The 15,129-nt window shown below is 36.0% G+C and overlaps 1 protein-coding gene and 1 non-coding gene across 9 annotated transcripts in view; one reads left to right on the top strand and one right to left on the bottom strand.

Annotated features, from left to right (window-relative positions):
• Nucleotides 1–15,129, bottom strand: part of CSNK1G1 (casein kinase 1 gamma 1) — a 170,499-nt gene that overhangs the window by 92,112 nt on the left and 63,258 nt on the right. The gene's annotated exons all lie outside the window — the stretch shown is intronic.
• On the top strand, nucleotides 3,773–3,876 carry LOC129506508 (U6 spliceosomal RNA). The gene has a single exon (XR_008663830.1). It is a non-coding gene; the product is annotated as a U6 spliceosomal RNA (small nuclear RNA).

Here is a 15,129-nt window from a genome sequence, read left to right as displayed (position 1 = left end):
GAACAAACAATCCTAAAATTTGTATGGAACCACAAAAGACCCCGAATAGCTAAAGCAACCTTGAAAAAGAAAAGCAAAGCTGGAGGCATCACAATTTGACTTCAAATTATATTACAAAGCTGTAGTAATCAAAACAGTAAAGTACTAACACAAAAAGAGACACACAGATCAAAGAAACAGAGACTCCAGAAATGAAACCATAACTATGTGGTCAATTTAATCTTTGACAAAGCCAGAAAGAATATCGAATGCCAAAAACACAGTCTCTTTAACAAATGGTGTTAGGAAAATTGGACACCAACATGCAAAAGAACGAAACTGGACCACTTTCATACACCATACACAAAAAAGGACTCAAAATGGATGAAAGGCCTAAATGTGAGACTTGAAATCATAAAAATCCTAGAGGAGAATACAGGCTATAGGCAATGACCTCTTTGAATTCAGCCATAGCAACTTCTTTCTAGATATGTCTCTAGAGGCAAGGGAAACAAAAGCAAAAATAAACTATTAGGGTTTCATCAAAGTAAAATGCTTCTGCACAGTGAAGGAAACAATCAATAAAACTATAAGGCAGTTTATGGAATGGGAGAAGATATCTGCAAGTGGCATATCTGATAAAGGGTTAGTACCCAAAATCTTTTTTTTTTTTTAAAGACTTTATTTATTCATAGAGACACAAAGGCAGAGAGAAGCAGGCACCATGCAGAGAGCCTGACATGGGACTCGATCCAGGATCACACCCTGGGCTGCAGGCGGCGCTAAACTGCTGCGCCACCGGGGCTGCCCAGTACCCAAAATCTATAAGGAAATTATTTTTAAAAAATAACAAAAAAAAGGAAATTATCAATCTCAACATCCAAAAAATGAATAATCCAGTGAAAAATGGGCAGAAAAAATGAACAGACATTTCTCCAAAGGAGTCATCCATATGGCCAACAGATACATGAAAAGATGCTCCACATTACTCATCATCAGGGAAATACAAATCAAAACTACAATGAGATATCACTCCATACCTGTCAGAATGGCTAAAATCAACAACACAGGAAACAACAGGTGTTGCAAGAATGGAGAAAGGGGAACCCTCATGCACTATTGGTAGGAATGCAAGCTGGTGCAGACACCCTGGAAAACAGTATGAAGGTTCCTCAAAAAGTTAAAAATAGAACTATCCTATAATCCAGCAATCACATTACCAGGTATTTAACCAAAGAATACAAAAATACTAATTCAAAGAGATACATGTATCCTCATGTTTATAGCAGCATTATCAACAATAGTCAAATTATGTAAAGAGCCCAAGTGTGGACTGAGTGATGAATAGAGAAAGATGTGGTATATACAGATATATATAATGGAATATTATTCAGCCATAAAAAAGAATGAACTCTTGCCATTTGTAATGACATGGATGGAACTAGAATTATTACACTAAGTGGAATAAGTCAGAAAGAGACAAATGCCATATGATTTCACTCATATGTGGAACTACTTTTTTTTTAGTTTTCCTAAACTATTAAATACAATATTATGATCAATCTGTAAGAAAAATGAGGGGTTTCTAGTGGCTCAGTTTGGAATGACGCTCAGTAGAGTAAAAGAGGGTGTGGGAGTATCATTTATAAATGGGGTCAAAGAAAGAACCATATACTGTTTCAAGAAGTCTGTGAAGTACTTACAGAGGCCTATGCTTTATTAAGCAAATGTGCAAAACTGTCCACATCAAAGTGGTAAGAAAAAAATCTGAATCACCTCAGAAAGCATGATATGCAGCAGAAAAATACTTAAGTATTTTTTTTGTATTCTGTAAAATTTTAAAGTTATATAATGATTACCCATGTAACCTCACCCAATTTCAAAAAATAAATAATTTTGAAGCAAATCCCAGGTATTATATTTAATTAATAAATATTTCATTATGAATCCTTAACAGATTTGGAGTAGTCTTTCAAAACAGGTAGATTACTTGCTATTTGAAGACTTCTGCAATACAAATGTGGAAAATTAAAAGACCAAATGAAGACACAGGGACAAGGAGAAGGTTATGGCACTAGTCAGAAATTTCATTCAGGAAGAAAAGTCCAGTTGGTCCTTTGAAAAGCAAAAGAATTGAGTGAAAAAAGACAACTATGAATGGAGTTCAAGGTAAAGCAACTGACTCTAGAAAAACTAAAACCATGGATTGTCAATAATTTGAACTTGATCGTTAGGTAAAAACAGTCTGTTATTAATATTTTTGTTGTCTTATCTAGGAATCTAATGTCAAATCTGAAGGCATGAAGATTTAGCTTTATCATCTATGAGTTTTATAGTCTGGATTTAGTTCTTTGATCCATTGTGTATTAATATTTGTGTATGGTATGAGGTACAGGCCCAAATTCAATCCTTTGTATCTGAGTATCCAGTTGTCTCAGCACACTATTTGGTGAAAAAATTATACTTTCCCCTTTGAATGGTCTTGGCATGCTGTTCAAAAAGCAATGGACCAGTTCATATCTGATTCTCAATTCTGTTCCATTAATCTATTATATCCATTCTAAATCTATTCTAATGTAACTACCACTAGCATTAGATCACTGCTGCTTTGTAGAAAATTTTGAAATCAAAAAGTCTAAGTCATGGAAATTTGTGTGTTTTTAAAATTTTTATTTATTTATTTGAGAGAAAGCATGAGAGAGAGCATAAGAAAGAGAGAGAGAGCACAAGCAGCAGGGAGGGATAGAGGGAGAAGCACTCTCCACCCAGCAGGGAGCCCAATGCAGTAGTTGACCTGGGACTGTCACCTGAGCCAAAGGCAGAAGCTTAAACGACTGGGCCAACCAGGTGCCCTGTTCTTGTTTATCAGTACCGTTTTGGCTCTTGTGCATACCTTGCAACTCCATATAAACTTCAGGATCAGCCTGTCAATTTCTACAAAGAAGGCAGTTTGAATTCCTTTTTTTTTTTTTTTTTAAGATTTTATTTATTCATGAGAGACACAGAGAGAGGCAGAGATAGAGAGGGAGAAGCAGGCTCCACACAGGGAGCCCAATGTGGGACTCGATTCTGGGAATCCAGGATCATGCCCTGAGCCAAAGGCAGATAGATGCTCAACTGCATTTAGGACAGGGACTGTGTTGAACTAGAGATCAATTTGGGGAATATTATTACCATTTTAACAATATTAAGTTTGATCTTGAATATCAATGTCTTTCCATGTATTTAGGTCTTCTTTCTTTCAACATTTTATAGTTTTCAGAGTATAAATTCTATACTCATTTTGTTAAATTTATTCTCTTCTGATAGTATTGTAAATAGAACTGTTTTCTTAACTTCATTTTCAGATTAAACATAAATACTTTTAATAAAAATTTGGACCTCTTCTCTCATGACCCATTACTAGAAGCATATTATGTCTTATAATTAGAAAAGTATTAGGGGGTGGGATGCCTGGGTGGCACTTAAGTGTCTGACTCTTGATTTCAGTTCATGATCTCAAGGTCATGAGATCCAGCCCCACATCAGGCTCATTTAACACATAGTCTGCTTGAGATTCTCTGCCTCTCCCTCTGACCTATCCCCTGATTACACTCTCTCTCCCCCATCCAATCAATCAATCAATCAATCAATAAAATACTTTAAAGTATTAGTATCTTTTAAACTCTAACTAGGAAACCTTTTATATAAATGAATTTTCCAGATAAGTGACACTCCTTCAATAAAAGCTAAAAAGTAAAATCTCTTACAATGAAAATGTTTCTGAAGTTTCAGTCTTCATAAAAAGTATCTAGCACTCATTTTGGAAGCACATACACCAGAACTGAAATGATACATAGATTAGAATGGTCCCTGTGCAAGGATGACATGCAAATCTGTGAAGTGTTCCATATCTTTTACAAATTTCTAATTATAAATAAGCAAGCAATGGGGATGTAATGTGTAGAATGGTAACTACAATAAATAATGCTATATTACATATTTATAAGTTTTTCAGAAAGTAAATCTCACAAGCTCTCATAAGAAAAACAATTGGTAACTATGTATGATGACAGATGCTAACTGGACTATAATGACCATTCTATAGTATATACAAATTATCAAATTATTATGTTGTGCACCTGAAACTAATTTATATGCCAATTATACATCAAATAAAATTATTTTTATGGTTGACTTATCTTAGAGAGAAAGAGAGCACACAAGTGGAGAAAGGGGCAGAGGGAAGGAGAGAGAGACCCCCTCAATGAGCACAGACCCCAACACAGGGCTTGATCTCACAATCCATGAGATTATGACCTGAGCCAAAATCAAGAGTCAGACACTTAACCAACTGAGCCACTCACAGACCCCTAAAAACTTTAAGAATATCCAAAGTTTTAAAAAATGACTCTAGTCAAGATGAATAATAATTATATTACATCACTTGAGTGACACCCTTAAAGATTAATGGAGTATATAAGACTATTTTGCCTAGACGGCTCTGCTTTGCATACTCTGTCCCCTCCCTTGCTATCTGTCCGCTAGCGATTACTTCTTGATTTACCAACACCCTCTCCTGAGTTTCTTATATGGGAGACTAAGAAAAATGCAAGTGTGTTATAAATCCATATAAAATATGAAGACAGAGGCTTTAAGGAAAAGACTTTAGTTCTAAAATACAGAAACTTGGGCAACCCTGGTGGCCCAGCGGTTTAGTGCCGCTTTCGGCCCAGGGCGTGATCCTGGAGACCCAGGATCGAGTCCCACGTTAGGCTCCCTGCATGGAGCCTGCTTCTCCTTCTGCCTCTCTCTCCCTCTCTCTCATGAATAAATAAATAAAATGTTTAAAAAAATAAAAAATAAATAAAATACAGAAACTTTTGGGTACATAGGTCCCTAAGATATCTATTTTGGCTGCTAAGACATTTAAAAATTTTTACTGTTGTTTTGGTTTATTTGCTAGTCATCAGCTTTGGTGTTCCACAGAGCCAGAACTTGTTACAAAAAATGATACCATATGCAGTTTTACTGTAGCATGGCTAAAAATTTCAGCAAATATAGTTTACAATTATAATTTACCTTAATGTTAACTTATACTCTATATAAATTTTTGTGAAAAAATAATCAAATATTCTGAAAATATAGATATATTAGAGTATTTGTAGAAAACTACACTTGTATCACTGATATATAAATTTCCTGCCCAAAATATATAAAACAAAATTAATTTTCTCCAATAAGCTATGAGGATGATGTTATATTTCTGATAATTATCTTTATGAAAATGTTTATTGTATTATTTACTTATAATAATAAAAATCTACAAGTAATGAGAAGCCCAATTATATGGTAACAGTTGTGGTAATCCACTTGATGAAAAAGAATATAGCCATTAAACTTGTAATCATGAAAATCATATTAGCAATTTAGTAAATAAAAAAGCAGAATCCCAAAGCATATCCAACTTTGTTTAATGTTAACTGCATATATATGTATTTGTGAGTATAAAAAATTTATGTACATTACATATACACATGACAAAACAAAGACGTGCTTTACTTCTCTGTGATGTTACAATTCTACCAAAACAAACCAACAAAAACAATACAAAGCTAGCTTCATGAGTTGCACTTTCTGGATGATCAAATCCAAACCATCTAATTATTATTTAGTTTAATGAAATCTCTGAAATAGCTTACAAAATAAAGATAAATTAAAAAGTAGCAATACAACCTCAAAAAGCCATGTTAACGTTTAGTTTCATGGCACAAACATTAGCCTAAACTACCTAGAAGAGCCCTTTAATCATAGAAACACAAAATTACTTAAAATCACAAAGCATTTATTGTTGAAGCAAAACCATCCAAACTGGAGAAACTCCCCAGTATTATTCCTTACATACCAGTACCACTAGATAAAGCTTGTTCTGTGTTTTTTTACAATACAGAAAAAAAAAAAAAATCAGGGGTGCCTGGATGGCTCGCTCAGTTGGTTAAGCATCCAACTCTTGATTTTGGCTCAAGTCATGATCTTGGGGTCATGGGGTCACACCTGTGTTGGGCTCCATGCTCAGCAGAGTCTGCTTGTCCCTCTCCCTCCCCTCACATGCATGCTCTCTCAAATAAATAAATAAAATCTTAGAAAAATATACATAAAAAACTGAATACCTCGCAAGTTTTTTTTTTTATTATTTATTTATGATAGGCACACAGTGAGAGAGAGAGGCAGAGACACAGGCAGAGGGAGAAGCAGGCTCCATGCACCGGGAGCCCGACGTGGGATTCGATCCCGGGTCTCCAGGATCGCGCCCTGGGCCAAAGGCAGGCGCCAAACCGCTGCGCCACCCAGGGATCCCACCTTCCAAGTTTTTAAGAAAAATTACAATTTTTTGTGGGAAGAGGGAATGAGATCAGAAGTTCTTATTAATTTGTGCTCTCCAGTGGGGGAAAAGATGACATGTAATGCCTTCCCAGTTTTTTTGCCATCAATAGGATAAAGTCCATAATCTACATCATGGCCCATACCTCATCAAGAAAGGCCTGCTGACATCTTTAGCCTCACATCCCCCAATGTACCTTATTAAAATAAAAATCTCAGGGCAGAATAAGGTACAGTGTTTATAATATCCTCCTCCACTTTGATTTTATTCTAAATTCGAAAATACATGCTTTGCAAAATTAAAAATAAATAAAAAATAATAATTAGCCAATGCTTTCCTTCCCTTCTTACCTCCCAGATAATTCCTATAGATTAAAGTTGGGAATGGTCCACTATAAAAATTAAATAATGTTACTTAAAGAAAGGATTATTGGCTATCATTTTATACTTTATATTTCTTTTCCTAACAATAGGCAATTGTACTAAATGCCAACGACTACCATTTTTGGAATGAGATATTCTAGTGCCCTTTTAATTTATCATCATGTGGTATTTCAACCACACACTTAAATGACAAGTGGTAAGTTTACAAAAACAAAATTAATCTATTTGGGATGTCCTAGATCTGGACTCTGATTTCAACTCTGTGGCGAACTAGTTTATTTTAGCTTAACCAAGTCATTTAGTCTCTAATCTCTTTCCAATGCCAAGGTTCCTTACAGGCCTAAAACTTAACTATTACTTTTGTTGTTCTGGACTTTATATACCATTAGTGATGGCAGTAATCTGCTAACTAATGCTCTTTGTTGATGATAGTTAAAACAACTACTAATCTAACTTACTATCTCATCAGCTAGCTCATATTCCTATATGTTTCTAGAATATCTCAAAAGTCTGTCATATAAATGCTTCGTTGAATAAAAAGGTATAATGCATTGAGGTATCTGGCTTAACACGGCAGATAAAAGAGACGCATTTATCTTTATTTCTCTCCAAAACCCCACTGAAATGACCAAAAACAAAACAAAACAAAAAGACAAATAAAGGAAATGAGAAAAGAGCAGACTCAAGATGTCAACATTCAGAAGTAGAGAACAGACAAGACCTGAGAAAGCAGACCTATACCACAGAGGGAAAATCTAAATGCTAAGACTGCCTAAGAAAATTGATAGAAAGCTTACAATTCTGTTGGAAACTTGAGAAGATGAGGATCCCTGGGTGGCTCAGCGGTTTAGCACTTACCTTTGGCCCAGGGCGTGATCCTGGAGTCCCGGAATCAAGTCCCACATTGGGCTCCCTGCATGGAGCCTGCTTCTCCCTCTGCCTGTGTCTCTGCCTCTCTCTCTCTCTCTCTCTCTCTCTGTCTCTCATGAATAAATAAAAAAAAAGAATTAAGAATTACTGATACTTGATTTGTAAAGAATTTTCTTAGTTATCTACATATCTTGCATTAATTCTTAACTTTCCTTTTTTTTAAGATTTTATTTATTTATTGATGAGAGACACAGGGAGAGAGAAAGGCAGAGACACAGGCAGAGGGAGAAGCAGGTTCCATGCAGGGAGCCCAATGTGGGACTTGATCCCGGGACTCTAGGATCAAGCCCTGGGCCGAAGGCAGGTGCTAAACCACTAAGCCACCCAGGGATCTTAATTCTGAGGGAAGGGAGATGGGGTTGTACATGAAAGAAAATATAACAACAGTGCTCTCAAAGCTCAGTTGTGAACAATATTTTCACAGTCATAAGACTATAAATGTAGAAAAACGTATAGTTTAAATAAGTATAATAAGTATATTGGGAGAATGTGGGTAGTGATTGGTATGGTGTATACAAGAAAAATAAAAAACAATATTTAATAACACTTAGGAAAAAAAGAGGTAGATATCTAGAGGACATTTTTTTTTAAATGGAAGATTTTTTTTTAAATTTTTATTTATTTATGATAGTCACAGAGAGAGAGAGAGAGATAGAGAGAGAGAGAGAGAGAGGCAGAGACATAGGCAGAGGGAGAAGCAGGCTCCATGCACCGGGAGCCCGATATGGGATTCGATCCCGGGTCTCCAGGATCGCGCCCTGAGCCAAAGGCAGGCGCCAAACCGCTGCGCCACCCAGGGATCCCTAGAGGACATTGTTAAAAGAGTTGAAATGATTGCTTGTAGAGATTAGAACTTTACAACCTATGCCATATGGTTGTTTTCATCAAAATTAGACTGTAATAGGGGTGTCTGGCTGGCTCAGTTAGTAGAATATGCAACTCTTGATCTCAGGGTTTTGAGTTTGAGCCTCAAATTAGGTATAGAGATTACTTTAAAAATAAATTCAAATTAAAAAATAGATTATAAAAAATATACATCCATTGCATCCTCTTGCACTAGTAACTGAACTCAGGAAAAAACTGGATTAATCTAGCATGATCTGCTCAGAGGGTCCACTATGGCTGGCAGTAAGTTCCACTTCCTTTGATAAAAGCTTTACCTTTTTGGAAAAGTTCAGATAGTTTTCTCCTTAAGATGCATGATGACATTATGTAAATATTGATTCTGAACTCTCTTCATAATCAAATCAAAGTCATCTTTGCTTCACAGTCCTGCCCACACAATTCCAGATTGGTTTTAGAATTCCTGGAAACTTCACCATTAAATTCTCCTGATAAACTAGCCAAGATGCATAATACTGCAAGAATCCTCTCTGTGGCACTTCTAAATTTGCCTTATTAACGTGATGCAGACTGTGTGTCAGCGAATGTAGTTGAAGTGCTTGACTCCTACCGTTTTTTGATGGATTATGCTGACAAAAAAAAAACTTCTTCCTCAAGATCTGTTAAAGCTGTTTAATCTCAATAAACTCTGAGTTAGAACCATACTCAAAAGAAATAATTAAGAAAGGTTATAATTCCAAAAGAAATTTAAACTACAATACTACTAAGAACAAGAATTTTATACTTATTTGTAGTTTTTTCAAGAAAATTAAAATGACTTATTTCTGGAATCATAATTTTATTTTTTTTAAGATTTTATTTATTTATCCATGAGAGACACACAGAGAGAGAGGCACAGACACAGGCAGAGGGAGAGGCAGGCTCCATGCAGGAGCCCAACGTGGGACTCAATTCCGGGTCTCCAGGATCACGCCCTGGGCCGAAGGCGGTGCTAAACCGCTGAGCCACCTGGGCTGCCCTGGAATCATAATTTTAAATTAAACCCCTCTACACATACTGTGGACGCAAAACAAAGGATATAACTGTTGCACACCTGTGAAGTATGCATCTCTAACTGAGGGAGGAAAGTATTTTGTCAGATCTACAGCTTACTTTTTATTTTTTTAAAGATTTATTTATTTATTTACTTACTTACTTACTTACTTACTTACTTATGATAGACATGGAGAGAGAGAGACAGGCAGAGACACAGGCAAAGGGAGAAGCAGGCTCCATGCCAGGAGCCCAACGCGGGACTTGATCCCAGGACTCCAGGATCGCGCCTTGGGCCAAAGGCAGGCGCCAAACCGCTGAGCCACCCAGGGATCCCCTACAACTTACTTTTAAATGGTGCAAACGCAGACAGACATTTGCACACTCCCACACAAATGTACACACATCTCCAAAGATATAGAGCGTATGGGACAAATTGGGTGTAGAGATTAACTGCTGGTAAATCTAGGTTAATAGTATATTGTGGATAATCACCATCCTATTCTTTTGCTTTTTAGTAAAATTTTAAAAATCTTCTTCAGGGGCACCTGAGTGGCTCAGTGGTTGAGCATTTGCCTTTGGCTCAGGGCGTGATCCCGGGGTCCTGGGATCAAGTCCCACATCGGGCTCCCTGCGTGGAGCCTGCTTCTCCCTCTGCCTCTCTCTGTCTCTCATGAAAAAACAAAATCTTAAAAAACAACAACAACAAAAAACTTCTTCAAACAAGGTTAGAAAAAATTAAAACAAAAGTTTTAAACAATATCTGTATTATATAAGTGCTCACTATGTATCAACACTGTATTAGGTGATTATATACATTATCTGAGTTATAGCTTCAAAACAAATCTGTAAAGTAGATATTATTATTAATCTCATATTAAAGAGGGTAAAACAAAAACAACTTGGAAAGGCAATATGACTCCAGGACTCTGACTTTTAGTCACTTGAGAAAAGAGAGTAATGACATGACTTCTAAACTTGTTTGTTCTGTCCAAAGACCCTACAAATTAACCAATGTATAGGAAAACCTTAACAATGTTGTAAAAGCATAATACATCAGTTTTTGTTTCATTAGTTGGCATGGTTTTTGGCTGATACAAACTTAGTTCTACATGTTCAAAATGTTACTATGAATAAAAAAGTAACACTTGATTTTTTAATGCCTTCACTTTCAACTAGAGAATACTCTTAAATTTTATCTTAAGCTTATATTCTTTCAGATGAATGATTTTGAAAAATTTTTAATACAACAGAGGGGCATCTGTGTAGTGCAGTTGATTGAGCATACAACTCTCGGTTTCCACGCAGGTCATGATCTTGAGGTCATGGAATCGAGCCTCAAGTGGGACTCTATGCTGAGTGCAAAGTCTGCTTAAGACTCTTTCTTCCTCTCCCTCTGCCCCTCCTCACCCTCTTGTGTGCGTGCTTCCTCTCTCTCAAATAAAATCTTAAAAAAAAAAAACTTAACTCAGCAGAATGGTATCTTTTAAACAAAATCTTACTGAAAACTCAGTATATAGGTGAGAGCCTAACTCCTAACTCTTACTTTCCTATCCTAAGAAATAAGGACTCTTAAGACCTAGTGGGATACAAAATGGAATCAAGGGTTTTAGAAAATACGCATCTGTAAACTGTTAATGATCACAACTGCCAAACATAGAACTGACTGGTAAAAGCTGAAGTTACAAATTCCAGTTTAAATTCATTAGTGATAGGTCATTCAGGTAAGGAAAGAACAATATGCAGAGATTTTGTCATGTACACCTTATTTTAGTCACAGAAATAAGTATCTTATTTTAGAAGCCAAGGAGGAGGGTGTCAAAGGACAAGCTGCTACCCTTGGCCAATTTACCTTCATCAAAAACATCCTCCTGTGTTAATGTACTGTTACACATTTCGTCAGATACAAAAGATGAGAAAAAGCAAAAAAATGAATTCTTCGTGCCTCCATTTCCTTATTTGCAAGTAAAAAGATTCTCTCTAACAATGTCCTATTTCATAAGGATAATATGAAGATTATTTTATTTATGAAGATTATTAAAATTATATGCAAGACTGTCTAGTCTAAGGGGTCTCCCATTAACATAGGTACATACCTATTAGGATGTGAAAGAAATATTATATATTTATTCTTCCAACTAAGAAGAAAAACAAGCCATTATTTTTAGACTATAATAAATGTAGACAATATTTTCTTAACTCTGGAGGAATAGAATCATTTACATCTTTTTTTTTAAAGATTTTATTTATTTATTTATTTATTTATTTATTTATTTATTTATTTATTTATTTATTTATTTATGACAGACAGAGAAAGAGAGGGGGCAGAGACACAAGCAAAGGGAGAAGCAGGCTCCATGCGGGGAGCCTGATGTGGGACTTGATCCTGGGTCTCCAGGATCCGGCCCAGGGCTGAAGGTGGTGCTAAACCACTGAGCCACCTGGGCTGCCCAAATCATTCACATCTTGATGTTTACATGGTCTTTCTAGGCCTGATTCAGCAGAATACTCAAAATTTAAAAAAAACCCTCAAAATAGCCCCCGTGTTTCTCAATTAATAAAAGGCAATCTGCACATCTATTTCCACTCTATCATGTCTTTCTACCTTTTATTCACAATCATCCTTCATCAATCTTCCTTTCTCAAATCCTCAAAAATCCCTTATCTACTGAGGCAATATACACAGGGAAGACTCCACAGAAATAATCTTCCCACTGAGAAACAGGGAAAGACCACAAAGAAGCAACTCTTAAAAGAAGAAATATAAATCAATGTATAAAGACATTTTATGTGAACTTATACACATTTAATGAGACACCATTTCCCCCGTATCAGACTGGCATAGATCAAAAGATTCTAAATAATGTTCAAGGCTTTTGAAAGGGTAGGGAAAGAACCACCTATGCAAACACAGGCAGAAAGTAAAGAGAAATCATCTTTCTAGGGGGCTAACTTACAATATGCAACAAAATCACAGATATGTATTTCCTTTGACTCAGAGTGTATATTTTCAGGATTTATCCTAAGAAAATAATCACCCAAGTTTGTACTACAAGGATGTATTATAAGCATCTATAAGGATGCTCAATATAGTGTTATTTATAATATGAAAAAACAATTTATATACATATATAAATTGGCTAAATAAATTACAGAATAACTACAGACATTAAAACTGAATGATCTAGGGGCGCCTGGATGGCTCAGTCAGTTAAGCATCTGACTCTTGATTTCAGCTCAGGTCATGATCTCCGAGTCGAGAAATGGAACCAATATAGGGCTTTCACACTGAGTATGGAACCTGCTTAAGATTCCTTCTCTGTCCCTACTCCCCTATCTCACGCATGTGCACACTCTCAATCTCTTAAAAAAAAAGAATTACCTATATTTAAATTGAGAAGTCTGTGCTATAATAAGTGATAAAAGTAGGCTTATAGTACAATTTGATTACATTTCCAAATATGTCCTGATATACATTCTAAAAAATTAATCACATAAAAATAGTGGTTATCTTTGGAGAAACTTTTTTTTTTTAAGATTTTATTTTTAAATAATCTCTAAACCCAACATGGGGCTCGAACTCACAACCTCAAGATCAAGAATCGCATGTTCTGCTGACTAAGCCAGCCAGGCGCTCCTGAAGAAACTTCTAAAGTAAAATTTAAAAGACTCTTCTGACTTTTTAACCTCTTTCCTCTTCAAGCTCTTCCTCTTCCAGCATCCCTTAAATGCATCTTTCTCCCACTCATACAAACTCCGTAAAGTATCATCTCGTCCTCTGGGACTGCGTGTCCACAAACACCTACATGATGATGATTTCCTAATTCCTATACGAAGCCTAAACTTTTCTTAGTCTCCGACTCACATTTTTGTTTATGTGCTACACACCCCTCGAATTCAATATATTCACCTACCTGCCCTCCTATCACCTACTTTAGTCCTATATTTCCTAATTCCATTAAAAGTTTCCTCATTCACTGGGTCTAAGCTGGCAAACTCATTTCATCTTTGAAAGCTTCCCCTCAAATACCTGGTGGTTCAAATCCTGCCTACAATCTACTGCTGAAATTTCTAATTCATCCCTTCCTCTTCATCTCACTGCCATTTTCAGAGCTAAGAGCTAAGGCAGGCCTACCCATTTCTGATTTAGAGTACAAAGCCAAACAAACATTTCTTAAGTATCCATTAACATTTCTAAAGTACACATTATATGCCATACCCAGTAAAAGGAGCCGAGAATATAAAGATTAATGAAGCAAAGTACTACCAATCAAGCTAATCTTGAGGCAGAGAGATGGAGGAAGATAATACAATGTGACAAATTCTACAATTAGAGCAAAATCCACAAGAATGTCAATTTCTTTCCCATCTGATCTAATCTTACAACTATCTGAATTATCTATCTAGAATACAAACCAGATCATGTCATTCTTTCTGTTGTAAAACCCTTGATGATTCTACTCCACTGCCTATAGGATGAAGTGCAAATGCTTTAATACCATCCAGACACTTCACAATCTGGTCCTAACCTACTTAATAGGCTCAACTATTACTTTTCTTTCACTTCACGTCTGTTAATGCAGTCATGTGTAACTAGCAGCTACTCCGATAATGTTTTGCACTACTACTGCTGGAGAGCCCTTTTTCCTTGGGCCAACCAGTGGAAGTCCTGTCCTACTCTCAAATAATACTTCCTTCTTGAAATCTTCATTAACCTCTGCCAATACAGTTTTTATATAATCTAATACCTACCAATTCATATTATAATTTGTTTTCTTCTGTCACTACACTGTGAGATTGAGATTCTTTTTTTATTTTTTTTTTTGAGACTGAGATTCTTAAGGACAGAAACTACATCATGTTTATTCTATCTTTTCCAAAGTTTAGTAAGATAGTAATTACTGAAGAAATATCTGTTAAATGGATGATGGGGTAGAAAACAGGTTTGTAGAGACTAAAATGTACTAATCATTGTGCTATTTTCTTTGTTTCTCTATCTGGAATCCAGAGCTCTACCTAAATCCAGTGGTACTAAGGCCACTACCTCCCACCACCCTCAGATGCCAGGAGCCTGAAGGAGGCCATGGGTTTTTCATTCTTCCTAATTCATCTGGCCATCTATCCATCCATCGCACAGATTAACAACAGTAAATAACACATAGAATCCCCACCTTCCATTGGGGTTATATTCAAGTAAGCAGGGATAATTAACAGGTAAACAAATACAAATAAATCATTTCAGGTGGTGATCAATGTGATGAAAAAAAATAAATGTTTGATGAGGTAGAATACAGCTAGGGGAGAAATGTGCCATTTTAAATAGAGGTGGGGGAGAAATTACCGAAGGTTTCTCTGAGAAGGTAACAAAGGATAAAGCCTGAAGGATGAGAAGCAACCACTTATGCAAACTTTGGAAGAATTCTATAGTAGAAGGAACTTTAAGTGTAAAAGTTCTGAAGTAGAAATGCATTTGGCTGTTTGAGGGTCCATAAAAGAATGTGGCTAAAGAAATGAATTTGCAGAAGAAAGTATCGCCTTATAGGTGGTAGCCTTGGTGAAGCCCCCCATCTGCACCTGCTTTGAGTTTGGAATTTCCTAATT

Source organism: Nyctereutes procyonoides, unplaced genomic scaffold (genome assembly GCF_905146905.1).
Source record: "Nyctereutes procyonoides isolate TBG_1078 unplaced genomic scaffold, NYPRO_anot_genome, whole genome shotgun sequence".
Lineage (NCBI taxonomy): Eukaryota > Metazoa > Chordata > Mammalia > Carnivora > Canidae > Nyctereutes > Nyctereutes procyonoides.
This window is presented reverse-complemented; position numbering and strand designations above follow the sequence as displayed.